Below are 26,412 nucleotides of genomic sequence, written 5' to 3'. Positions count from 1 at the left end.
TCTCAAGTCCTTTCAGCACCTGCTCAAGATTCCAATTCCTGAGACAGTGAGTCTGATTGGTTGAGCTCAGATGGTGTGTTGTCCCTTAGGGAGAGAAGGATGGATTCCTTTCAGTTTCCTTAGAGGAAGGCATGTGCTCTCTGTGCCATCAGGTTGACACATGTCGGGGAAGCACAGTTCCCTCCAATGAAATCAGGATGCTATGAAAGGGTATTGATGTTGGATGGCCAATAACAATAAAATGACCATTTTCTACCCATTATCTTGTGTTTCCAAATCCATGACTGACCTTTTTGATATTAACCTTCTCACAGCTCCACATTTCTATTTTATCTCACAAACTCTTTGTTCACCTTTTAATCCGCATCTTTTGAAAAGGCATTATTCTTGGACTGTATCGTTGATGGTTTAGGATTTTTTCAAACTATTTTTTATAATTAATTTCATCATCTGCAACATATTTAATGAATGTGAAGTGTGAAGACACATTGTATTATCATCCCCTGTAAAGCAAGTTCAAATGAGACATAACATTTCCAGGCATTGAATAAGTTCCCCAGTTTAGTGCTTTGGGATTCCAGTAGACATCTGGGATAAATAAGAGGGTTTTTTCTTTTTAAACTTCTGGTTTAACTGTCAACAAAACAGCATGTTCTCCACAAAAATGCTCTTAAGATGCATGGTATTTCTCCAGTGAGACAAACATACCATTCACCAGTCATCAGATATTTATAAAGGGAGTCCTTACTTCACTATTGCTCCACTGCCCATCAGGAAAGGTTTCAAGCCTCAGCCTTCATTCCTAGGTTTTCTGTATCAGCCAAATCTCCTTCCCAGGAGCCCTCATAAGTTTCATCTGCACCATGCTTGCTGTAGCAGATGAAATCAAGTTGTTGCACGTGGCGCACATCAGTGACTTGGTGCTGGGACCAAAGTGAACATTTGGTAAACAAGCCCGCTGCCTTAAATTCCCCCTGAATCACTTTTCCTGTTACACAACCATTTGGTAAAGGATATGCAGTCCACACAGACGAGTGGTGAAAACAGTGGCATTTCTCTAAACCAGCATCAGTCTACAGAATAGGAATGGGACTCTTGCTTCTTTTGCTTTGTGCCACAGGCCTACAGATGCTGACCCTCTCCAGGACGTTGCTGCAGAATGACCTCTCCCCCTCTCTCAGACACAGAAACCTCCACCAGCTCATGCTGGCTGCCCGGGATGTATTATGTAAAGCTTACTGGGTACTGCCTGTGGTGAGTCACCAGGTCAGATTGCGCTTGTCTAGAACAGAGAAATCCTTAACAAAATGCACAAGGTTTCCAAAGAAAGAGGAAGCTATTGATAACTTTCCTTCCATCATTCTGAGCTACATCACTAACTTGTCTTCTGTGTTATTTTTGGAAGCAATTTCATTCCTTGCTTCTTGGTCCCTGGTTACTTATCTTACTTTAGCATATTTCATAAAGAAGATGAAGAAGATCAGCCTCTTTTTTGTTATGCTTTGTCTTCTTTAGAATCACAGCACAGCATTCACATACCACATACCAAGGGACTATTTAAAAATATGAAAACAAACGACAATATTGTCTGCCTCATACAAGCTCAATAAATACTTGTTGATGAACTGCCAACCCCCAACCAAAAAGAGAAGGAATGTCAGTTATACAACGATTCTCTTTATAGCAAATTCAAGAGCATTCACTTATTCACTCATTAAATTTATTGAGTGCCTACCACAGTCAGGCACCAGACTAGGCACAGGGGAAACAATAGCAAACAGAGCAAGATATTGTCCTTGCTTTGGAGCAACAGATATTAATCAAATAATTACACAGATATGCAAACTACAATGGTGACCAATGTTAGGAAGAGATACGAAATGCTATAAAAACCTACACTAATGGGGTTTGATTAGCTAGGCAGGTCAGGAAAGCCTTCCCTGAAGAAATGGTACTTGAGTTGAGATCAGAAAGATGAGTGGAAGTTACTCAGCTGAGAAGAGCATCCCGGGCTAAGAGAATAGCTTTGGGGCAGGAGGGAGTATTGGTGGTAAACACAAAGAACTGGAAAGTCATTGTGTTTAGACAGAGAGAATGAGGAAACTCAGGGAAGGAAAGGAGCCTGAAAACCTAACCATGGGCCACACTAAGGAGTTGTCTTATCATAAGAACTATGAGAAGTCACTGAAAGATTTCTCAGGCCCTGGAACAAGAAGACCAGGATCGGGTTCAAGGATGGGGAACATGAAACCTGTGGGTACCAGTCAGTTCCCCTCCTGGGCTTTTTGAAGCATCAAAGTGGATATAAGAAAAGCATGGGCAAAAGATACCTGCCAGGTTCCCCCTCTGGTTCTCATGGGTCTCATAGTCTCATGGGTCTCAGTAGTTTGTCAGAGTGACCAATCCCTTAAATGTGACAGTCCTTGAACCGTGGAGTTTCCAGTATTTTTTTGTCTACCCACGTAAGGAACAATTCTGGCCACTCAGCAGTCCACATTACCCAGGCCTAAAGTCCCAGTTCTGCATGATGAAATTCTTGCTGGACTGTATTTAAGGATTTTCTGTGTCTTTGTTGCAGAACCTAGGAATTCTCTGTTTAGAGACTTTCTATTGGCAAAGCCTGCCTGTTGTTGATCACAAGGGTTTTGAAAAAGGATGAGTAATACAGAGGTTTTTGTTCTGGAAGCATCACTCTGGCTGCAGTGTGTGGGACAGTTACAGGAGGACCACAGTGGGCGCAGTGGGAGCAGGTAGGAGGTGAGGTGGTTTGGACCAGCATGGGGATGACGTGCTACTTATTTAGTTATTTAGGAGATAAATGTCAACGGGGCTTGGTGGGTGATGTAGGGATGAGATTCTAGGTTTATGAATCACTCAACTAGATGGATTCTCAAACTCATTAAAAACCCATAATAGGAGGGCTTCCACATGGAAGGAGCTTGGAAGTTGCCATTCCATCCTAACAACAAGTAAAAAGCTGAACAGACTGAAAAATCAACAGCTCTTCTTGGATCCACAAGAGGAAGGAGGCAAACTGTTGCCCCATGAGCAGGAAGACAGACAGCAGAATACAGGGAGTTAGGGCTCACCAGAGCAGAAACTGCCACGGGAGCCAGTGCCCGGGAGGGAAAACATGATCTGCAATTGATGAATTGCTGGATCCCGTGTGTGGACAACTCTGAGTTAAAAACTCCAGGGGGCCCCAGTCATGGAGGGGATAGAGGGACAAACATTGTGAGATTTACCTCCAGGAGCTCCACCAGGTTCCCACAGTAAACATCAGAGAAAAAAATTCCCTCATGTTTCCAGCAGGGGGAAGGGAAAAGGAACCATTTTGAAATACACCGGAGCACTCTACTCTTCTTAACAAAAGCAAGGGGAACTAGTTAACCAGAACTTAACCTGCTGGGGTATTATCAGAGCCTAACTGACCAGGAGAAGGGAAATACCCAGCTCCAGCCAGCTCTAGCCATCCTGTCCCACCTAAGAGGGGAGAAAAAAAAAAACTGAGAAACGCTTGTGAAGTTCACAGTCCAGAGGCACAGGCTAAGACTGAGACGTAACCACAGGACTATAGAACTCTTCTCCTCCCCACACCTCGCCACCACATCACTAAAGGCCCATTTACAGCAGTTTCTTTTGCCCTGAATGTCATGTTCACCTATCAAGAAAAAATTATAAAACATACTAAAAGAAAAAAACACAGTTCGAACAGACGGAACGAGCACCAGAACCAGACATGGCAGGGATGTTGGAATTATCAGATAGAAAATTTAAAACAATATGATTAATATCTTAATTATAAGGCATATAACATCTTATAATGGTTCTGATGGATAAAGTAGACAACTTACCAGAACAGGCAAACAATGTAAACAGAAAGATGGAAATTCTAAGAAAAAAACAAAAAAGAAATGCTAGAGATGAAAAACACTGCAACAGAAATGAAGATGCCTTTGTTGGGCTTGTTAGTAGACTGGACATAGCTGAAGAAACAGTCTCTGAGCTATAAACTGGTAATAGTGCCATTCGTTAAGATAGGGAACAGGGGAAGAGGACCCAATTAGGTCTTGGATATGTACAGCATCAAAAGCAAAACTTTTAAAGATGAAATGTTTCTCTCCATGCTGAGAAGGAACTGTGGCAGGTTTGCCCTGTGTACAGGGAAGTGCGTAGGAACTGTGTGGGAAAGCAAGATGGGGAAAAACTGGGCCAATGAGGAAAGACACAACTTCGATGGAAACCACAGGTAGTTGTTATTTTCCATACCATTTTCTTAAGACTACAGAACAAAGTGTATGAAGAAGCTATGCAGATAAACATAGGAGACACCAAGATGGAAAGAATTTCCCAAGTATTCATTATCCATCAATTGAAATTTTTTCTGCTCTGAAGCCAAGTAAGGCAGAGAAACTAGATGTTAGATATCTGTTAGACTCTAACAGATGATAGCTGGTGTTCAGAGGTCAGGCTCTATGGAACATCAGCACAGCTCCAGGCGTGGTGATGAGAATCTTGTTTGGTGGGAATGAACCAAATCCCCCCAGCATGTCTAAGATCCATTCTATTCCTAAAATTTGATAATGCTGTATTCACTCCAAACAAGACTCAAAACACAGGCCATCATATCTCTGATCTGTTTTTGATCTCACAGGTGCGTGTCACATCTTCCTTCTTATGGCCACAAGCTTAAGTTGGCATAGAATTGGGGTATTAGGCCCATCTGGCTGGAAATTCCCTAATAAGCCTGGGAATTCCAAAGGTGATGATGGAGCCCAAGGGGAAGAGAAGGTAGGGATGCTGCAGAAGCACGGATCACAGCAGGGGCCAGTGAACAGGTCCCCTTCCAAGACTCTGCCCTCCCACACCAGTTATTCAGTCAGCACTGGTATTGCATTTGGCAACAGAAACATAGAGAAATGTAAGGTGACTTGGAGTGCTAATTCAAACTATACCTGGCAAATATTATCAGCCCCCTCATTTCCACTAAAATAAATCAGTTGAACTATTTTTATTCAGTAATTGTACTCTGATTTTAAACAGTTACTAGAAGCTAAAACTTAGCTTTTAGCTTCAGAGTGATGCTCATTGTTAATTTTTAATCAGTCTGCTGTATCAGTGTCCATTTACGGATGACAGACAATTAAAGCAGAAACACCTTTGTTTATATGTTTTGTCTGCAGATGTATGTCTACAGATGAGAAGGAACAAAGGAACTCATTTACTGAGAAGCAGAAGATGGGCCTTTTCTCCATTTAGAGACAAGCAGTACAATCCTGTGGGTGAACAAGGTTTCAACACCTGCTGCAGGATGGAGAAGAAGGGCTTTGGGCTAAGTACCAATCCCGGCATACTGGTGCTAACTCGGCTATTTTTGCACTATTCATTGCGATGCACCAATGTGAGGGGCAACCCTATAAATATTACCTGCACTATAGTGGACCATAACCATACCATCAAGCTGCAGACTGAGAACTCTATGATCATTTTTGCAGAAAAAAATATATAAAGTATTTTATTCCTTAATGCAAGCGTAAAAGGGTGAAATTAAGCTGAACTACAGCTATACCTGGCATGATACTCAAAAGCATGGATCACTGGAAGTTGAGAGGAGCAACCAAGAGAGAGGGTGATGAACCAGAACACAAAAGGATCTTGGCAAACCGGAAGGGTGTATCGTATCTATCAAGCTGACGTTTAATAGGATGAGTATAAGGAATTTCCCTCGCAGCCAAAAACCAATTCCACAAGTGTAGGTTGGAGGATATGTGGTTTAGCAATAACATAGGAAAAAAGTTTAAGGTTTTCATTTATTTTACAGTCCATATGATGTGAATACACAAGAATAATTAATCTTGGTTCCATTTATAAACTATGAAAGTATCGGATAAAATATATGTAAATATTTTGCTCTGGTAAAACCTCAATACAACCTGATTATTGTACCCATTTCTCAGGAATACCTAAGAGGACCTATTTTGGTTAGGATAAGTCTAGGCTACTGATTCAATGAGATCCATTGACAGAGTGGCTTAAAGAACAAAGAAGCTTGCTTCTCTCTTGTGTAATAGTCCCAGGTGAGTGCATTAGGATGGCAAGTGGCTCTGTTCTGTGCAGTCATTCAGGGAACCAGGTTCCTTCCACCATCATTACTTCATCACCCACTGGGGTGTTATCATCTACTACAGGGTGGCCACTATGACCAGGTTTCAGTTGAAGGGATAGAGAAAGGGCATAAGGAAGACATAGCCACTGTCTTAAGGTTCTGAGCAATAATTGGCACTCATCACTTCTGCTCATATTCCACGGTCACCCAGTGTGCCCATCCCTAACTGCATGGGAGGCTGGGGAAGGGAGCTGCCCCAACCACCTGACTATAATTCTACGGTAATGAAGGAAAGAAAGAACCGATTTTGGTGGCTAGACCGTAGTCTCTGCTACAAACCATTGAAGAAACAGCGATCAGAGTCACGGGGACAAGTTGCATATTGTGTTAAGAACCTATCACATCAGAAGAAAATAAGCATTGTGTTTCCCGTGAAAGCGATTAGACTAGTTTAGTTCTGTGTGGCTAAAGGGGCTCAAACTAAGATAAATAGGTAAAGGACTTTCTAAAATGGTTATCAGAAGATAAGAGGGCTTCCTTCTAGAGGCGGAAATTCCCTCTTACTAGAGGTGTTTGAGCAGAAGCTGGAAGACCTTTGAACTTCTTTTAGGGGTTTTATAATTTTTTCAGGCATTCTCAGTGGCCAAGTGAGATCATTAATGCCCCTTTCCAGCACTGGGTTTCTAAGATTCTATCTAAACTTGTGTTTTTAGGTAATGGGGTAAGGGAAGGGAATCTCAAAATGTCTTAGGTGCTTGCTGTATGGAGGCCTCACAACAACCTTGGGAGGCAGGCCTTGTTCACATGTTACCGATGCTCAGAAAGGTTAAGGACCCAGAGCTATTAGGTGGCATTACTGGAAATGCAATCAACACTGGTCTGATTTCTAAACCCACCAGGTTACCATCTTGCTGCTGCCTCCCACAACGAAAGTCAAAACTGAATTGTGTTCCCTCTTATTTACTTTCACTCTCCCCCCACGCTCTAAATCCTTTATCTTATCAGGGTCCGCTATCTAGATGGGACTGGCTGTTCTGTAGGATTTAGCACAAGAAGATCGGATCACTTTGACATCTGGTCCTTTTTCCAGCTCTTTCCACTGGGGCAAATAGCTTATTCATCACCCACGTTATCCCTCAGCCCAGAGGCAGAGCTGCCTATTCATTCAGCAGCCTCTGCCCCTCGCTCCTCCCTAAGATGGGTGCCGGGATTCTCCTGTAACCCCAGACCAGACCACAGGGAATCATTTTCTGCTTTCACCTGCCAGTGTTGTGGACACAAGTCAGGTTTAATTTGAAATTAATTCTCCAGCCCTTGTGCATTGAAATGGATGTCAGAAGTGAATTAATCACCACCAAAGCTTCCACCATAGAAAATGTACCCAGATTCCCTCCAAAGAGAGGATGACTCATGTGAGCACCTGTTTTGTCTCCTTAGTAACTGGTCTTCGATTTCCCTTTTGTATTTGCATGCAGGCGAGCACAGCAAATTGACTGGGGGAAGGGAAGAAGTTCACGGCATACGGCATACGGAGTGTGCTCTCGGCAGAATGTCACCTGTAACACTTTGCAGACCATCTTGCGCTTTGTGCACTCACTTGGCGTCTCTGTTATAACCCCAGCATTGATTCAACTGCAGACTCAGGGTGAACATAAGTCTGGAAAATTATTAATGGTCTCAGGGAAGGTTTGGTGACACACAATGAAATTGGTACTGGTGTAATCTCTGTATTGGGAAGATACATTCATCTCTGTATTAGAAATATGCCTTTCTTGCCTTTAACCTTTGCTGCAATTAGAGTTAGGCACACAACTCTATCAAGAAGGAGGTGGGTGGGGTGGAAGGGAGAGGTTCAACCAAACCACTCTTCCGGCTTAACCACAGGAAACGATATTCTGAGAATTGGTTTTATGTGGTTCTGTGTGGTTTTGTCTATCTTTTTCACAGAGCCCTCTCTCGCAGGCACTGTGGTAAAATACAAAGAATATTTGGATCAAGAGCTTGACACCCACGTCCCGGTATGTCCTCAGCCACTAATGAGCTGGTGCCTGTAAACTAATCACTTGGCTTCTCTGGGTTTCCTCTTTGGAAACTGAAGGATCCAACTAGATGACGCCATTATCCCTCTCAATTCTGAAACTGGGACTCCATTTCCCAGGATCTTATTGAGTTTTAAAGTTAAAACTAGGTAGCTTAACACTTAAATTTATTGGGCCAGAGATCATCCAGAATGGAAGGTTACCTATCCTGGCCTTTTATTTCACAAATCACGTCCAGAGAAGTTAAGTCACTTGCCTGAGATCACATGGAATTCAAGTCTTTTCATAGATTTACTTTTTAGTTTATACTTTTTTCATAATTCAACATGCTTGTGGTTGCAATCAAATAGCTCCAGAAGATTTGTTATGAAAAATAGTAGTTCTCAGCTGCCTTCCTTTTTCTACTCCCCAAAGGCAGCTACTTTAAAAAATGGTTTTAACAAATTCTCTTGGGTATTTACCTCAATATCTCTAAATAATATACTGTTTGAGCTTCAGCTATTGCCTCAACTACAAAACACAGATTTCTCATCCCCTCTTCTCTCTGTGTGGTTATATATCATAATTTTATGGTCACATATCACTTAACAAGGGGGATACATTCTCAAAAATGTATCGTTAGGTGATTTCATCATTGTGCGAACATCATAGAGTGCTCTTGCACAAAACTAGGTGGTGCAGCCTGCATCATACCTAGGCTATATGGTACTAATCTTGGGGGAACCATTGTCATATATGTGATCTGTCATTGAGCGAAAAATCATTATGTGGCACATGACTGCACTTCCATCGGTAATCTGTGTTAATTTGAGGACATAAATATTATTCACAGTTGAACTATGTAGCATATTATAATTACTTTCCCTTTATGCTTTCTTTTCCCTGAAGTTAATAGTTATCATGTTTTTATTTCGTTAATTTTTTATGAACATCACAAATTCAACCCAAACTCCCTATAATTGTGGCTATATTGTATTTTGAAACTCGTTTAGGTGTGGTACAAACTTCATCTTCTCGAAGACATATCTCCCAGGACCTTCTGATCTGATCGACCTCAGTCTGGACCAGTTTTTCTCAAGGCCTCCTGTACAGTGGTCTCAACTTGTTCTCCCCGTTGACTGTCCTCCTGGGAATACCCTTCACCTCCCTCTTGTTTTGGATCTTCAGCGTCCTGGATCCCACATATTCTGTCTTGGTTTAATCCCCAATTTTGACAGACTATTTCTTCCAGTAAATTCCTAAGAAGAGGTACACGGAAGGTAAATTTTTTGAGACCTTGTATGTCTGAAATGTTTTTATTTTTCCCTCAAGATGATTGATAGTTTTTCTGGGTATACAATCCTGGATAGAAAATTATTTTTTTCCTCAGAAGTTTGAAGGCATTTGTGCATGTTAATATGATCCAGTGTTGCTGTGGAGACAAGTAGGGCTTTTAAACTATTTGTGAAGGGGTGCTTTCTGACTTTGACGCAGATGTTCATGGGATCCCTAAGAGATCACTAAGCTTCTTTGTGTTCATCACATTGACTCATCTGCATCTTTTCCTGTACCTGCCACTAACTACTTGTTTGCCTCAGGGCTCGGTTCATAAATCCCTTCTTTTTCTGCAGCTTCATTTACAATGAAAACGTGACTGACACATGGACTTACTACTCTCATAGTGATGTGAGTTTCAATGAAATAAGCATGCACTGTGGAAGTATTTGCTTGACAAATAGTACCTGGATACTCACAAAATCTGACAGGAATTTTATTTCCTTAATACCCACTAGTTTCCTTCACAAAAGCTTTAATAATAAAATAATAGCCAATGGTAACTATTTCCAAAGAGAGTTTTCATTGAGGATACATTAATTGTACTAAAATACTATTAGTTGTAGCCTTATACATTGTTTGAAAATATGTAAATAGCAGATAGCCCAAAAAGAGATGCTTGTTGAGAGAATATTGGATTAAAAAGGCAAACATCTATCTTTCTTTCTTCCTCAAATCTCTTCAAATGACAAAAAAGATTTTAAGGAGATAAAAAAGGAACAAGCTTATAATGTCACTGGAAGACAAGGGGGTGGGTGCCGCTAATGACCCAGGGCATATGGGAATTCTTGGAGGAAAGAAATCAGGTGGAAATTGCAGCTACAATAGCAACTTTAAAAACCTTAAAGGATTACTATAATTAACTTTATGCCAATTAAGTTGAAAGCATAATTTTTAAGACAAACATAAATTATCAAAAGTACACCAGAAGAAATAGTAAGTCTGCTGAATAAATCAGCTATTTTAAAGAAATTTAATCAGATAAGACAGGATGATGTCAAGATGGTGGCGTAGGTGGACTCTGAACTCACCTCCTCCCATGGACACAACAAATTTATAACTACTCTTGGAACAATTACTCCTGAGAGAGGACTGAAAACTGGATAAAAAGAACCCTCACAACAATGGACAGTGCTGACTGAGGTGGAAGAGGCAGAAATTCTTTTCTGGAGAGGAAAAAGTCACATTTTAGCCGTGACACTTCACGGCCAGCTGGGAGTGCTCATAAGGTATACAGCCTTCCCTGGAGGAGTGGAGGATCTGAGTGGGTGAGCGTTACCACAATAAGCAGCTTTTGGACTCAGCACAACCGAGATAAGTGTCATAATATCCAGCTTTGCTGGCTATTAACTACAATGGAGAATATCCCCAGAAAAGATATCAGACATAAGGGGGAAAAAAGCCTACTTTTAAAGCACACATGTACAAATTCACCCATTTCAGAAAGGAACCTAAAATACCAGAAAGAAAGCTGCACAGTCCTTTGGTGAAAAGAGATTCACCTGGCAGGCTTTAGGTGCATCTCAGTGAGAGATGAGATCTCCCCAGGGACTGAGGCATTGGTGGCAGCCATTATTTTGACGTAGTACAGAGGTACTGACATAGTCACTGGCAAACGCCATTGGAGTTCTTCCCCTGGTCTGTTAGCACAGGGGTCTGCCCCATCCACTACAGCACTGATTTAATCCAGCTCAGCCAAGGTAGGCAGTCTGCTCTAGGGACCAACCCCATCCAACAGCAAGCCCTTGGGCAACTTGTAGGCCCGCATAGGTGAGGTGCCCAGAACCCCTACAGCCAAGTGAATGAGTCCACTTCTGCAGGGCAGGGAGTGTTCAGGGGGTGGGCCTGCATTCGTGGACTGAATGGAGCCTCTGCAGTGGGGTGACTGGGTCCAGTGCAGTGGGTCAAGGCACATGCAGAGGGCAGGACTGTGTTGACGGGATGTGGGGCCCTGCGGGTGGTGGGGCTTGTTAGTGGCAGCAGACTTGTGCTTCTCAAACAGCCACGCAGGGGATCAGTTCCACTTTCCAAAACCTGAAATAATTGTGTGCTTCCATGCCTGGGGCTGGCCCCACTCAGCTACAATCCTGAGAGAACAGACAGCAGCCTTGCAGGCCAGAGGCCTACAGCAATGATAAGCCCCTCAGCCTAGCAATCAGCCATGCTGGGGACCTACTCACTTAACAGAAAAACCAAACAGGAATGTGCTATTAGACCTTGCAGCCTACTATACCGGGGCTCCCCAGGCATGATAAAGTGACTGAAGAGATCATAGCAGCCACACTCAGCTGAGCATTACAACCAGCAGACCAGGGGGACAGCCTAGACTCCCCAGGCACCTGCAGCAAGAGCAACTCTGCCACATCACCATGACACATGTAGTCTACACAGGGAACACTCCTAGAACATTTGGAACTGTCAACAACAGGGAAGCACACTGCTGGGCCTCATGAGGCATCTCTTACATAAGGCCACCTCTCCAAGATTGAGAGATGTAGCTGACCTCCCTAATACATAAATATAAGCACAGAGAAAAAGGCAAAATGAAGAAGCAAAAGAATATATTCCAAGTAAGGGAACAGGACAAAAGCCCAGAAAAAGAACTAAATGAAACAGAGATAAGCAATCTACCTTACCATGAGTACAAAACTAATAGTCATGAGGATGCTCACTGATCTTGGGGAAAGAATGGGTGAACTCAGTAAGAACTTCAACAAAGAATTGGAAAACACAAAAAATAACCAATCAGAAATGAAGAATACAACACTGGAAATGAAAAATTCACTAGACAGACTCAATAGCAAAGTGGATGATACAGAAGAACAGATCAGTGAGCTGGATAAAAGACTAGAAGAAATCATCCAAGCTGAACAGATCAAAGAAAAAAGAATTAAAAAGAACCAGGACAGTCTAAGGGACCTCGAGGACAACATCAAGCACACTAACATCTGTATTATATGTGTCCCGGAAGGAGAAGAGAGAGACAAAGGGGCAGAGAATCTATTGGAAGAAATGATAGCTGAAAACATTTCTAACCTAAAGAAGGAGACAGACATCCAGGTGTAGGAATCACAGAGAGCACCAAACAAGATAAAAAAAAAAAAAGAGGCCCACATCAAGACACATTATAATTAAAATGACAAGAATTAAAGATAAAGAGAGAATCCTAAAAGCTGCAAGAGAAAGGCAAGAAGTTGCATACAAAGGAAACCCCATCAGCTGACTTCTCAGCAGAAACTTTACAGGTTAGAAGGGAGTGACACAATATATTTAAAGTGCTGAAAGGAAGAAACCTTTAGCCAAGAATACTCTAGCCAGCAAGGTTATCATTCAGAGTGGAAGAAGAGATAAAGCGTTTCCCAGACAAGCAAAAACTAAAGGAATTTATCAACAAGAAACTAGCCTTACAAGAAATGCTAAAAGAACTTATTTAAGTGGAAAAGAGGAGACCACAAATAGGTATAAGAAAATTGTTTTTAAAAAGGCAATAAAATCACTGGTAAAGGCAAATATACAATAAATGTAGCAGATCAACCACCTATGAAGTTGATATGAAGGTCAAAAGACAAAAGTACTAAAACTATCTAATTCCATGATAAGAGTGTAATGGATACACACACACACACAAAGAAGTTAGATATGATATCAAAAACAAAATGTGGGAGCAGAGGAAGTAAAAGAATAGAGCTTTTAGCAAGAGGTCAAACTAAAGAGACCATCAACTTAATATAGATTGCTATATATATAGATTATTGTATATGAATCTCATGGTAATCACAAACCGGAAACATATAATAAATACACAAAATATTAAGAGATAGGAACCAAAACATAATGGTAAAGAAAGCCATCAAACCACAAGGGAAGAGAGCAAAAGAAGAAGAAAGGAATAGAGAAGAACTACTAAAACACTCATAAAAAAGTAACAAAATGGCAATAAGTGCATTCTTATCAACAGCTGCTTTAAACGTCAGTGGAATAAATGCTCCAATCAAAAGTCATAGGGTGTCCCATTGGATAGAAACAACAAGACCCATATATATGCTGCATACAAGAGACACGCTTCAGACCTAAAGATATTCACAAACTGAAAGTGAAGGGATGGAAAAGGATACAGCATGCAACTGGCAATGAAAAGAAAGCTGGGGTAGCAATACTTATATCAGACAGAATAGACTTTAAAACAAAAACTGTAACAAGAGACAAGGAAGGGCACTACGTATTGATAAAGGGAACAATCCAACAGGAGGATATAACACTTGTAACTATCAATGTAGCCAATATAAGGGCACCTAAATATATAAAACAGTTATTAACAGACAGAAAATGAGAAATAGACAGCAACACCTTAATAGTAGGGGGCTTTAACACTCCACCCTCACCAATGGATAGATAATCCAAACAGAAGATCAACAAGGAAACATCTGCCTTAAACGACACATTAGACTAAATGGATTTAGTAGATATATACAGAACATTCCATCCAAAAACTGAAAAATACACATTCTTTTCAAATGCACATGGAACATCCTCCAGGATAGATCACATATTAGGCCACAAAACAAGTCTCAATAAATTTAATAAAATTGACATAATACCATGCATGTTTTCTGACCACAATGGTATGAAACTAGAAATCAACTACAGGAAGAAAATCTGAAAAGCCACAAGTACATGGAGATTAAGCAAAATGCTACCGAACAACGATTGGGTCAAAGAAGAAATCAAATGGGAAATCAAAAAAATACCTGGAGACAAATGAAAATGAAAATACAACATGACAAAACTTATGGGATACAGCAAAAACGGTTCTAAGAGGGAAGCTTATTGCAATACAGGCCTACCTGAACAAACAAGAGAAATCTCAAATAAACAATCTAACAGTGCACCTAAAGGAAGTGGAAAAAGAAGAACAAACAAAGCCCAAAATCAGTAGAAGGAAGGAAATAATAAAAATCAGAACAGAAATAAATGAAATAGAGACTAAAAAAAAAAGAAAAAAATCAATGATATTAAGAGATGGTTCTTGAAAAGCTAAACAAAATCGACAAACCTTTAGCTAGACTCACCAAGAAAAAAAGAGAGAAGGCTCAAATACATTAAATCATTAATGAAAGAGGAGAAATTACAATGGACACCTCAGAAATACAAAAGATTATAAGAGAATATACAAAAAGCTATACCCCAACAAATTGGATAATCTAGAAGAAATGGATAAGTTCTTAGAACCATACAACCTTCCAAAACTGAATCAAGAAGAAATAGAGAATCTGAATAGACCAATCACCAGTAAGGAGATCAAAACAGTAATCAGAACCTCCCAAAAAATAAAAGTCCAGGATCAGATGGCTTCCCTGGTGAATTCTACCAAACGTTCAAAGAAGACTTAATACCTATCCTTCTCAAACTCTTCCAAAAAATTGAAGAGAAGGGGAGGCTTCCTAACTCATTCTACAAAGCCAACATTATCCTGATACCAAAACCAGACAAGGACAAAACAAAAACAGAAAATTACAGATCAATATCACTGATGAACATTGATGCAAAAATCCTCAAAAAAATACTAGCAAATCAAATACAACAATACATTAAAAAGATCATCCACCATGGAAAGCGGGATTTATTCCAGAGATGCAGGGATGGTTCAACATCCACAAATCAATCAACATGATACACCACATTAACAAAATGAGGAATAAAAATCACATGATCATCTCAATAGACTCAGAGAAAGCATCTGACAAGATTCAGCATCCATTTATAGTAAAAACTCTAAATGAAGTGGGTATAAAAGGAAAGTACCTCAACATAATAAAGACCATATATTGGACAAACCCACAGCTAATACCATTCTCAACGGAGAAAAATTGAAAGCTATCCCCCTAAGAACAGGAACCAGACAAGGATGCCCATTGTCACCACTCATTTAACATAGTATTCTATATTATAGAAGCTCTATCCTATGTCTATAAAGGTTCTAGCCAGGGCAATCAGACAAGAAAAAGAAATAAAAGGGATCCAAGTAGGAAAGGAAGAAGTGAAACTCTCACTACCTGCAGATGACATGATTTTATATATAGAAAATCCTAAAGAATCCACCAAAAATCTTTTACAAATAATAAATGAACATGGTAAGTTGCTGGATACAACATCAACATACACAAAATCAGTTGCATTTCTACACACTAATAATAAAATAGTGGAAAGAGAAATTAAGAATACAATCTCATTTAAAATTTCAACAAAAAGAACTAGGAATAAACTTAACCAAAGAGATGAAAGACCTATACACTGAAAACTGTAAAACATTGTTGAAAGAAATAGAAAACACAAAGAAATGGAAAGATATTCCATGCACTTGGATTGGAAGAATTAACATACTTAAAATGTCCATACTTCCTAAAGCAATCTACAGATTCAATGCAATCTCTATCAAGGTTCCAAGGACATTTTTCACAGAAATTGAACAAAGAATCCTAAAATTTATATGGAACAACAAAAGACCCTGAATAGCCAAAGGAATCCTGAGAAAAAAGAACAAAGCTCTAGGTATCACACTCCCTGATTTCAAAATATACTACAAAGCTATAGTAATCAAAACAGCATGGTACTGGCACAAAAAGAAACACACAGATCAGTGGAGCAGAATCAAGAGCCCAGAAATAAACCCACACGTCTATGGACACCTAATTTTTGACAAGGGAGCCAAGAACATACAATGTAGAAAGGATAATCTCTTCAATAAATGGTGTTGGGAAAACTGGACAGCCACATGCAAAAGAATGAAAGTAGACCATTATCTTACACCATGCACAAAAATTAACTGCAAATGGGTTAAAGACTTGAATGTAACACCTGAAACCATGAAACGTCTAGAAGAAAATAAGGCAGTATGCTCTTTGACATTGGTCTTAAAAGCAGTATATTTTCAAGTACTGTGTCTGACCCGGCAAGGAAAATAATAGAAAAAATAAACAAATGGGACTACATCAAACTAAAAAGCTTCTGCACAGCAAAGGAAACCATCAACAAAAGGAAAAGACAACCTAACAATTGGGAGAAGATATTTGCACACCATATATCTGATAAGGAGTTAATATCCAAAATATATAAAGAACTCATACATCTCAACAACAAAAAACCCTACCAACCCAATTAAAAAATGGGCAAAAGATCTGAACAGACATCTCTCCAAAGAAGATATACAGATGGCCAACAGGCACATGAAAAGATGTTCAACATCACTAATTATCAGGGAAATGCAAATCAAAACTACAATGAGATGTCACCTCACGCCCATCAGAATTGCTATAATTAACACAACAGGAAACAAGTGTTAGAGAGAATGTGGAGAAAAGGGAACTCCCATATACTGCTGGTGGGAGTGCCAACTAGTGCAGCCACTGTGGAAAACAGTATGGAGGTTCCTCAAAAAATTAAGAACAGAACTACCATACAACCCAGCACTTCCACTGCTTGTTATTTATCTAAAGAACATGAAAACACGAATGAGTAAAGATATATGCACCCCTATATTCGTTGCAGCATTATTCACAATAGACAAGACTTGGTGCCCATCAAGGGATGAATGGATAAAGAAGATGTGGTGTATATATACAATGGAATACTACTCAGCCATAAGAAATGATGAAATCCAGCCATTTGTGACAACATGGGTGGACCTTGAGGGTATTATTCATTTTATATATAATATTGAATTCTGTTTGTAAATATTTTGCATATGATTTTTGCAACTATGCTCACAAATGTGAGTAGCCTGTAATATTCCTCTCTTGTTCTATTCTTTAAAAATTTTTATATCAAGCGATATCTCTGGAATCTTGGCCCCTAAAGTCCTGGCTGCTTTGGTTGCTCTGTGATATCTTCAAATAGCTGGATTTTTTAAAAATGCAGTTCGTCTTTTACAATTGCTCTCAAGGGAGGGTCTCTGTGATACGTCTTCTCACTGATAGCCACAAACAAAATATTTGCCTTTTACAAACTTGATGAACAAATAAAACTTCAAACAAATTTCTAACCTCTACTTAACCTTTTGACCTGTTTCCGTTCCTGAAAAACTCCTGGGTTACTAAAAGTGTCGTTTTGACTTTCAGTGTCGTTTAATGCCCTCACCTGCTAAAACAGAGTTGTAGGGAAATAAATGAAATTTAATTACAGTCATAATATTTTGTCCCTGTAAATAAGGGGAAAAATGGTTTAGTTGGAAAATATTAATGTGTCAGGTCTATGACATTTTTAAAATATTAATTATTATAGTAAGGGGCACTATAGCACTCTCAATAATGGAACTCAAACACTTCACTAGACTAAAGAGATGAGGGCTTGACTATTCGCATCCTATAACAGCTATCAAGCAGAGAAAGACAGTATCCAGGCAGCAAGGCGAACAAACTATACCCATTAATTTTCAATGGATGTTAAGTAAATTTCTTGGAACTGCCTAAAGAATATGGGATGCACCCTATCGCAATGAAATCTGAAATAGGTATAAACATTTAGAAAGGGGAGAGTGAGGTGAGGGTAGAGAAGCTGAGACAACTCTACCATTTTTAGAACTTTTGCTATGTGCTAGAAGCTTTGCTTGGGCCTTTTGCTGCCCTTATGTCACTTAACCTCTGCAAACATAATGAGGTGTTTTTGTCCTCATTTTATTAAAAAAAAAGGAAATGGAGGCTCAGGTAGAGTAAATAACTTCCCCAGGAGCACACAGATGGTAAAGGGAATTCAAATCTAGCTCTGTTTGACTCTAGAAACCATACTCTTTCTGCTTAAACCAGGCTGAAATTAAATGGAAGAGAAACTAGGTTCTCTTATCAGAAAAGATTAGATCCTGTATTAGTAGGCTCTGCAAAAAAATGGGTACTGGGAAGGAAAAGTTTAGTTGCCTGTTTATGGTTTGTTGGGTGAGGATTTTATTTGAGGTGTGTATTTCCTTTGTCTCTGGAGTTCTTGGTGTATTCTCAAATAAAAACATTTCCTGTTTACTGCTGAATGGGCTAACATCCAATAATCAAGAAATATAAACAAATTCCGACATTTTTCTGTCCTCTGTAGGGTTAGATTCTGTGGATCTTTGGTTCACTGCTCAGTGGTCCAGGAAATAATGCCAATTAAGGCCAGGTCAGGGTTAGATCTGCATTTCCTGAGCATGTTTTACAGATCATACCAATTCTACATGATGTTGACAGACATTATTCAGGAAAAAAATAAATGTTTGGGCATGGTCTGTGGTCAAAGATGTATAATAAACACTGGATTAAATCAAATTAAACAAATTTCTTTGTTTCAGATTTTTCTAAACTTTAAAATACTAATATATACTGTGAATCTTTGAAAGGAGGTATAGTATAAGTGTTTCAATACTTATTCGGCTCCAGAACAGTTTATTTGAGGAGCATAGTCTAGAATGGGTGTTATGTAGACCATATTTTGGGGAAGGACAAGTTAGATGCTTTATAGACCAATTTGTTTTATAGCAACATATTATACCATTGGTCACAGGGAGAAAGGTATAAAAGTGTAAAAGAAGCAGGCCCAGGGTCTGGCTGTCCTAGTGAAGTGGATAGATCCCATCACAATAGGGTTGGCACAGAGCCCAGGTGACCTCCTGAAGGGATATTATAGAGGGGTTTCCTGCACAGAAGGGAAGTTAGACAAGGTGACCTTTAACTTTTTCTAAATTCTAGGGTTCTTTGTTTCCATTAAAACCATAATTCCTTTTAGAAAACAAAAAGTGACATCTTGTAACCATGTATATTAATTAGGTAGTCTCAGCAGCCATAACAAAGAGACCCACAATACAATCGTTTAAGTAAAATAGAAGTTTATTTCTTATGTAAAAGTCCCAGGGTGAGTACCTCAGGTTGGCTTGACTCCAGGATAAGCCTCAGGGTCCCAGGTTCCTTCCATCTCATTGCTCGGCTCCCCTGGGGCTTTAGCCTCTTATACATGGCTGCGGCTGGATCCAGGGTATGCATGCTTTCCACTTCACAATAAAAGAGAGTCCTGAGGAAGCAATCTCCTTTCAATTAGTTTAGCCTGATGTTACCGGATGTCAATTTGTTCACATTTCATTGAGGACAATCTAATCCTATGGCCACCCCTAGCTGCAAAGTTGGTTGGGAAATCCAGTCTCTAACTAGGCAGTTATGCGCCCAAGGAGAAGGGAAGAAGAGATTTTGGAAAGACAGCTGAGACTGTGCCACACTATAGCTGGGATGAACACTAGTTGGGAATCACTTCTTGGGCATTACTCCCACCTATTAATGAATAGCCAGTTCAGACTGACCAAATCCTTTCAAGAAAACTATTGAGTTTCTGTCAGTATGATACTCAAGTACTCCAATTTATGAAGCAAGTAATTTCTCAGAAGAGCTCTGATTATCTGTCAGGGCTGGAGGATCAGGGTGGTGAGTCTGAGGCAGTTTTGAGGGTCAGTAAACAATTTATAGCCAATTTCCTTGCAGGTTCATTCCTCATTGTCCTTAAGGTTCCTTAGCTGATTTTTTTTAAAAGGCTCAAGAGGGGAGGCAAATCTGGCAAATCTCCTAGCTTTTCTAGATTTTCTACAACCTCAGCAATGTCTGAGTCTACAGGGACAAGCCCGTGGGATATAGTAAAAAATAATAATAATAAAGACTCTCAATAGGAAACCAAGTGTATTATAAATATTCTTTATTTTCCTATATTACAATGTTTTGACATCTTTAAAAAACTTTTCTGTCTGGGGAGAGACTGCCCCTGCCTTGGCTAGCCAATTTTTAGAGCTATAAAAAAGGACTCAGGGGCTGGCCCCATGGGCTAGTTGTTAAGTTCATGTGCTCCACTTCAGCAGCCTGGGGTTCGCAGTTTCAGATCCCAGGTGCAGACCTATACCACTCATCAAGCCACGCTGTGGCCGTGACCCTCATAAAAAATAGAGGAAGTTTGGCACAGACGTTAGCTCAGGGACAATCTTCCTCATCAAGAAAAAAAAAAAAAGGACCCAGCCAGGAACATGCCCTTGAAATGCAAACTAATCCAGAGCCTTGCTTCCTCTATCTGGTCCATACATCCCCGTAGGCACTATTCCTCTGCCTTAGACGTCCCAGGGCCAGGTGCCAGGCAACTAGGGACCACCCTACAGCCCAAAGCCTGCAGAAATTATTCAGAGCAGTCCGTTCTAAACTGTTTACCCTGTCCTGCTTTGCCTTTCTCAAGGAAACCCCAATAAAGGCTCTAAATCTTACATTCACTGCTGTTTTCTGCCTCCTGATCCCCCTGGTGACTTTCTCATGTGGCCCTGTGTGGCATGCTGTGCCCCTGTGGACCTATGAGTATAATAAGCTTTATTTTTCCTGAGCCTCTCCTCTGTCTCCTCTTCTAGCTGCACCTGTCTGACCATCTCATAAAAGAATACAAAGCACCAGCCCAGAGCAGGTTACACAGCCAACCAGGGAGCCCTGAGAGCAGATCTGCTGGTCTACCCGCCTGGTGTTTGACTTCGTCCTTCCCTAAGGATGCTGTCACATGTCCTAGGAGTTTGCAGTTCTGCTCCTTTCCTTGGAGTTACTCCCACGCAAAGGCAACACTTCCCTTTGCAAAGTCAAGGTCACTATCAAGTCTGAAAAGTAGGTAGCGTCCATATGGAACAATTCAGGGGATGAAATCCCCTCAGTGACTTCTCTGATCACCTGCATCAGAAATTTCACAGTCTCAGATTCACTGGGGATCTGAAAATTTCAGGGGTCTTCAAGAGATGCCTGTTAAAAGGGAAAATACCTCCAGGAGAGAAAATATTATAAGGTAATTAGACACAAACCTGGGCTTGGCACCACCTGGAGAGCTTTCCAAAACTACAAATGCTTAGGCCCCACTTTCCACCTACTAAGCCAGATCTCTGGAATAGGAACTGGGCTTTTCTATTTTATTTTCAGCTTTCCAGATGATCTTATGCCCGGGTTTTGGAACCAGGGATTTATGCCATTCTCAGTTAATAATTCAGAGATTCATCAATAACTGAGAGCTGTTTTGAGGGGTGAGAATTTGGGAGAGGGAGAAGGAGAGAGTGGAAATGGGAAGACTCTGGAAATTCCATGGAAAGGCTCGAGAAACAAGCATGGCTCTCAATCTCTTGTTTAGCCTTGACTGAAAAAATGACCATTTGCAAAACAATATACTTCATTAGCTCTTTCAGTTTAGAGACTCTCACATCTTATGGAAATGTCTGATCCCATTATTTTTCTAATCGCCAGAAAATATTATGTCACATTTTATTTTTATCTTTTTGCTTTTCCGCAATTTATAAGATCAATAGAGCATGGGTATTAGGGTGGAATAATCTCCCAAATCTGGGAGGGGCCCTTAAAGGGCCTTTCACTCCATCCTCACTTCCAGGCAGGTCTTCTAGGAGCTGTTGGTTCCCAGGTACAAAGACTGACAGGGAAGGCCATCCACAGCATTCTGCAGCTGCCTTTCTCGGTGGCTATTTGACCTTCAGATCAGGGACCTTTTCCTCATACCTAACTATAACTTTTCTGCTTGCTATTCAAGTCTGTTTTCTCTGGTTTTCTACCTTCTGGAGTGATAGAGAACAGCTGCTTGGGGAGCTCCTGATCCCTGAAGGCTGAAGAATTTTCCCATTAACATGCTTTTTTCAGACTAAATAACCCTGATTTCCATAACCTTTCTTATGGTCTCATTTCCTATTCCTTTATTTTCATAGTTCTCCTTTGCACGTAGTTTCTTATAACAAGAAATGAATCAATGCCAAATATAACCAGAGTTCTTTCCTGTCTTTTCTGAGACACTCTCCAATTAATATGGTGATCTTAGTTTTTAAAAAACAGCCTTGCCGGCTATTGCTAATTTAGATTCAATTTGTGGTCCACATGTTCTTGGGTTATTGGAGAAAGCTCCTTGCTATAGAGAAAATAGCTGCAGAGACTTGTGTGCTAGACCCAGTTTTGTCACAATTAAACTATATACCTTCTTGTTTATTTTTTAAAAACGTATTTAAGTCTGTTTAACCTATAAAGTAAATCAGATGGACAAGTTGACCTTTAAATGTACTCCCACTCTAAAATTCTTATTCCAACTTTCTTTCATTTTGATTCATTTCTGATTTCTCAATAACAAAGTACTCTGAGCTGCCACAGCTCTTTGTACGTTTCTTATAGCAGTATCACTCCCTATCTACAATAAAATCATATAATGCATGCCATAGCTTTACTACAAACTTCTTAAAGGTGAACCTCAGGAAATTCATGGCTGGCTTTAGCACAGTGCTTTACCAACAGACGTTTGTTGAATGAGTCTATGCATGAATATTTAATATTCTTCTGTCAAGTCAAAAGCAACAGGTTTTAAGTAGGAAAACTGTGCAGGCAAATTTGACCTCTGTGCCCTTGTAACTCTATTTCTGGCCCCTCTGTGGTGAGATGCCTCCACTGTTTGTATTGGCCTCTTGTGGACAGTCTACTGCATGTAGATATGTCAGTGACAGGACAGATAACTGTGAGTAAACAAGGCTGTTTTCCCTGGGAGAAACTCAGAGACTTTAAAGATTTGCATTACAAAAAGAACAAAGAGGGGCCGACCCCATGAAGATTGGCAACACTTGTTAGCTCAGGTGCCAATCTTACCAAAAAAAGAAAGAACAAAGACTATAGACTGTGGGTTAAAAAGAAGGAAAGGCTAGAAAAGCAGAGAAGAGTTTGAGTTAAAAAAGAAGTATCTGGAGCCAGCCCTGATGGCCTAGTGGTTAGCATTCAGCACTCTCACTGCTTGAGCGGCCCAGGTTCGTTACCCGGTTGTGGAACCACACCACCCATCTGTCAGTTGCCATGCTGTGGCAGTGGCTCACAAAGAAGAATTAGAAGGACTTACAACAAGGATATATGACCATGCACTGGGGCTTTGGAGAGAAAAAGAAAAAAAGAGGAAGACTGACAAGATATGTTAGCTCAGGGTGAATCTTTCCCTGCAAAAAAAAGAAAAAGAAGTATCTGAAGTAGAAGGAGAACAGATTTTCTGAGCAGCCCAAAACAAATAGATTGAACTCTGCCCAGAAGGTTGGAGATAGAAGTGCAATATTTGGGCTCAGGGAAATTGATGAGAATAATCTCAAAAGCTGGACCCCTATCAGTTGTGAGCATCTGTGATTTCTTAACTTATAAATACTTTGAACTTCTCATGACTCCCCTGCTGGAGAGAGCCCATATTCCTACAGACCAGAGACCCAAAGGGTATGGAGTGCTGCCATGGTGACAACTTACCGTGAAAAGTGGCACAAATAGGAGTGGGGGGTCGCTGTGAGAGACTGGAGGGCTTCCAGGCTGAAAGCACAACAGAGAGGCCCCAAGCTCTGGGGAACAGACTAATGATGAGATGACTGCTGGTTCCACCTCCATCCCAGAAGGCCAGCTTTAGACACAGCTAATCTACTGTTGACCGTTCTCATGTTCTTTTCTTGGAAGAAATCCGGTAGGCCTGATAAAAGACCGTTTGCAGTTTATTTTTATCTTCTCAGGCCCTTGACTCGGTGGAATAGAATTTGATGTGGGCCAAGTCTCCGGAATTCGATAGAGACACCATAGACACTTGTGTTCATGCAGACACTGTTCCCTAGTACCTTCCATGACCCAAGGATTCAGGAGTGACCTGGCCAATCCAATAAAATTTTGTGCGTAAAATGAGGATATGTTCTGGGCACCAGAGTCACCCTCCCCTCCCCATCTTCCTTGTTTTTAACTCATATGGAAACAATTTTATCCCATTTCTAGATGAGCTGGAGGCCAAGGACCCAGAAAACAGAACAATAAACACCTTCTTATCTGAAGATATGATTTTCTTATTACAGGCTAGAAGAGGCCTTCCAAGAACATTGTCCTTGTGATCTGGTTACTGCCAGAAGGAATGGTCACAAATTAACTATTCTAAGACCAAGGGCACCACTTCTAGCAGCTATCTTCCAACTTCTTCCAGGCTTATAGCTAGGTAAGGAGTCAGTGAAGCATCTTACTATAAGGATGACCTCTGGGGTCACTCTGCCAAAGTTTGAAGTTTGGTTCCACCTCTTAGCAGTTGGGTGACATTTATTTAACAGCTCTTGGCCTCAGTTTGTTCATTTGTAAAGTGGGGATATAATAATAATAATAGTAATAATAATTCTTTCCTCATAAGGTTGTTGTAAGTATTTAATGTATTTACATGTAAAATGCTTAGAACAGTGCTCAATAAATATTAACAACTTATATGTGGCCACTAATCTCATCGACCAGATGATGTCATCCATTAGTTGTTAATCTTTCAAGAAATCCAAAGGGGCTAGCCCAGTGGCATAGTGGTTAAGTTCTCACACTCTGCTTCGGCAGCCCGGGTTCACTGGTTCGCATCCCAGGCACAGACCTATGCACCACTTATCAAGCCATGCTGTGGCAGGCATCCCACATATAAAATACAGGAAGATGGGCACACATGTCAGCTCAGGGCCAATCTTCCACAGCAAAGAGCAGGATTGGTGGCAGATGTTAGCTCAGGGCTAATCTTCCCCCAAAAAAAGAAATCCAAGAAAGCTCAATTCTTCAAAGCTAAGGATTCTGTAGGTATTATTACCATGTAGTTTTTATTTGGAATTTTTGATTGTTGTTGTTGCTGTTTAGTGGTGTAGACAAACACTTGGTTATATCTACTTCAAAATGCTCCTGGGTTAGAATTATTGTGGCAGTGCCCAGTAGTGTAAAACTCGGAAATCTCTCTCATCCATTTGTCTATGAGTTAGTGAACATCCAAAATAACTTCCTGAGGACACTCTTGGCCTTGCCCTCCCTTGGTTCAACTCAGAGGGACGGGGGGGATGGCTTCTATTTAGGCATGATCCTTCTCTGGTTCCTAAATTTTTATAACAGTATATCAATTCTCCTCCCAGATTGACTGATTTTTAAAACTTGTGGTTTTGCATTAAACTTGCAACACTGGAGAGCTGTGTTCCATATATTTATTTGTCAAAGGGTATAATTTCTAGTATATTGCTGCAAGATATCGAAAGTCTTGCTGAGAAAAATAATATTCATGGAGGATTATGTGTCTTTCCATTCTCTTAGGTCAGTGCTTTCCCAGATTTTATCTATCACACAGACCAGTTTAAAAAAACTTATTATGATGGTTACTGACATAGGTTGCTCACTTATTTTACCAAATAAGGATGTAATGGAAGGATAGTTTTGTTTTTTTTTAAATTGAAGTTTTATGGAAATTTAGCGTTATGGAAAACCTACTACTTACTGCCCTGTTTTTTAATTTTCATCATGAACCCATGGAAATGTCATCTCTGACGGCCAGAACAGCACTTGAGGACAACGAGATAGTTGATGACCTATCCCTAGATGAAACCGGATCCCCAGGGACTTGACAGCTGGGCTGCATCGCTGTGGGCACCTGCTGAAGTGCTTCTACTGAATTGCACTTTGATATAATGCTCTTGGCTAAATGAAGAGTATTATCAAAAAGGGTCATTTGAAGCTTGTCACTCATTTAGTCCAAAGATGTTGCAAAGATAGTGTTGTTTACATTACCAGTGTTCTGTCTTGGAAGACCTGCTGCAGAAATCTCCCTCTGGTCTCAAGGACAGAAGTACTTGGACTTGTCTAAGCAATGGATTGATTTTTTATCTTCTATATTATGCAACTCATTTACCCCTCTTCACACATTCTCCTAGAAATTTTTAACTCAACTATGTGGCTCACCTCTATAAGCACATCGAATTTCAAGAAATGTGATTTGCATATTCGCCTTGCCCCTGGCTTCAGCCTATTCTCCTGCCATCATTTCCCCTTTGCCTCATTTGTTTTTACCCATTTGACTTCGCTGTGCCACATATTTCTTTGTAAGTCGTCTTAAATCCTTTCCAGAGCTAGGAGGGATACACTTCAGAACATAAATTAGTCATTGAGG

General features: G+C 40.3%; 1 long non-coding RNA gene across 2 annotated transcripts in view; it reads left to right on the top strand.

Moving 5' to 3' along the window:
- The window catches only part of LOC138918398 (uncharacterized), a 58,113-nt gene extending 39,358 nt beyond the window's left edge, over nt 1-18,755 (top strand). Inside the window, exons 3-4 of one of the 2 annotated variants that reach the window (XR_011427759.1) lie at nt 5,184-8,124; nt 9,138-18,755. This is a non-coding gene — a long non-coding RNA (uncharacterized lncRNA). Of the gene's footprint in view, nt 1-5,183 lie in introns of both variants that reach the window. The other variant, XR_011427758.1, reaches the window with a different exon arrangement.
- The last annotated feature ends 7,657 nt before the right edge of the window (nt 18,756-26,412 follow it).

The sequence above is a fragment of the Equus caballus genome, chromosome 17, assembly GCF_041296265.1.
Source record: "Equus caballus isolate H_3958 breed thoroughbred chromosome 17, TB-T2T, whole genome shotgun sequence".
Lineage (NCBI taxonomy): Eukaryota > Metazoa > Chordata > Mammalia > Perissodactyla > Equidae > Equus > Equus caballus.
Note: the sequence above shows the minus strand (reverse complement) of the source record. Positions and strands in the feature narration are given on the sequence as shown.